This window comes from Onychomys torridus, chromosome 23, assembly GCF_903995425.1.
Source record: "Onychomys torridus chromosome 23, mOncTor1.1, whole genome shotgun sequence".
NCBI classification, from domain to species: Eukaryota; Metazoa; Chordata; class Mammalia; order Rodentia; family Cricetidae; genus Onychomys; species Onychomys torridus.
This window is the reverse complement of record NC_050465.1, coordinates 36,492,529-36,494,179: the sequence shown is the minus strand read 5'-3', so window position 1 is coordinate 36,494,179 and position 1,651 is coordinate 36,492,529. Positions and strand designations below refer to the sequence as shown.

Genomic DNA, 1,651 nt, shown 5'->3' with positions numbered 1-1,651 from the left:
GATAAGTTACTATGAAAGAAGTCCATGGTCAGTCAAAGGTCAGGAGCTAAGACTGAGAGAACTCACATGGGTGTAGTTAGTGTTTCCCTGCCTGGAACACAGTCAGGACAAATCTCTCTCACCCATCAGGCCCAGAGACGCTCAGACCCAACCAAGTAAACACACAGAAACTTATATTGCTTACAAACTGTATGCTCGTGGCAGGCTTCTTGTTATCTACTTCTTCTATCTTAAATTAACCCATTTCTGTTAATCTATACTTTGCCACATGGCTCATGGCTTACCAGTACATCTTCCTTGTCATGGCGGCAGCTGGCAGTATCTATCTCCCAGCCTTTACTTCACAGAATTCTCCTCCTCCTTGTCCAACCTACCCTCTCCTTCCTGCCTGGCTACTGGGCAATCAGCACTTTATTATTTTAACCAATCAAAGCAACACATTTGACATACAGAACACCCCACAGCACTTCCCCTTTTCTTTTTTTCAAGCCTGGCTAGCTCAGTCGGTAGAGCATGAGACTCTGAATCTCAGGGTCATGGGTCCGTGCCCCATGTTGGGTGTCAGATATTGGTGAAATTATTAAGGCCACTCCATGTAGTTAAAAGGGAGGTTTATTTTGTGGGGTAGCTTACAAATGAAGGTATAGGTTGCAGGGTCTGGGAAAGGTATGGCGCAGTCCAGCAGTATTCTCTGGAGAACTCTGCTCAGTCTACCTCCAGAGTCCAGGGTTCTGGAACCAAGAGAAGCCTCTCCTCTCTATCCGGGGTCTTCAGTGTCCTCTCTCAGCCCCGCCTTGTGGGTGTGACCATTACCAAAGCCTCAGTGGGGGTTGTAACTTCCAGGCCAAGGCTGGAATGGCTACCAACTACACATCGGGGGGTAAGAAAACTCAAACAGGGAGCTAGAAAGTTCCTTCCAAAGCAGTCTGTTTTATTTGAAACACTGTTGTGAATTTATTGCAAAATGTCTTCCCCACAATATAATGTCCAAGAGGAAAGAAATAAAGAAGATACATGTAGCTTTGCTGTTTGTGTAATCTAGACCAGAATAGAAAACCAAGGAGAGACACCTTAAACACTGGATTGTTTTTATGTGTCTGTAAAGAAACCTCATTTTTAATTAAATTAACTTTGTGCTCCAAATGTTGTTGAAGACAATACATCAATAAGCAAAATATCTTGAAGATTTACCAAAACTGTATGTGGACAGATAGAAGCGTTCAGTGGTCACAGCTAAAACTACTTCCATATCACCTATGTGTTCAAGTCCAAAACAATTTCAAATTTCACATCAGGAAACTGCAGTATTGGAAATAATTCAGCACTACGTGAACAAACCAAATAAACAACTAAATAACAATTACTAAAATGATGGTGATGACAATTGTTATATTAGTTAATTTTTTTTTTTTTTTTTTTTTTTTTTGCTTTCCATAGAGTGAGAGGTACTAATGAAAAAGCATCAGAAAACTATGAGCTATTTAGTAGGAAGAAATACAGAATGGAAATCAAAAGAGACTGAAAAATCACCTAGGTGTCACAATTAATAGAGAATCCTCGAAACTATGGCTGAGGAATCAATTAAAACAGGTTTAAAGACAAGAATATTGTAAAAAAAACAATTAATAAATATTCTTATAACTTTTTGCAA

The 1,651-nt window shown here is 39.7% G+C and overlaps 1 non-coding gene across 1 annotated transcript; it reads left to right on the top strand.

Annotated features, from left to right (window-relative positions):
- The first annotated feature begins 488 nt into the window (after positions 1 to 488).
- Positions 489 to 561, top strand: Trnaq-cug. The gene has a single exon. It is a non-coding gene; the product is annotated as a tRNA-Gln (tRNA).
- The last annotated feature ends 1,090 nt before the right edge of the window (positions 562 to 1,651 follow it).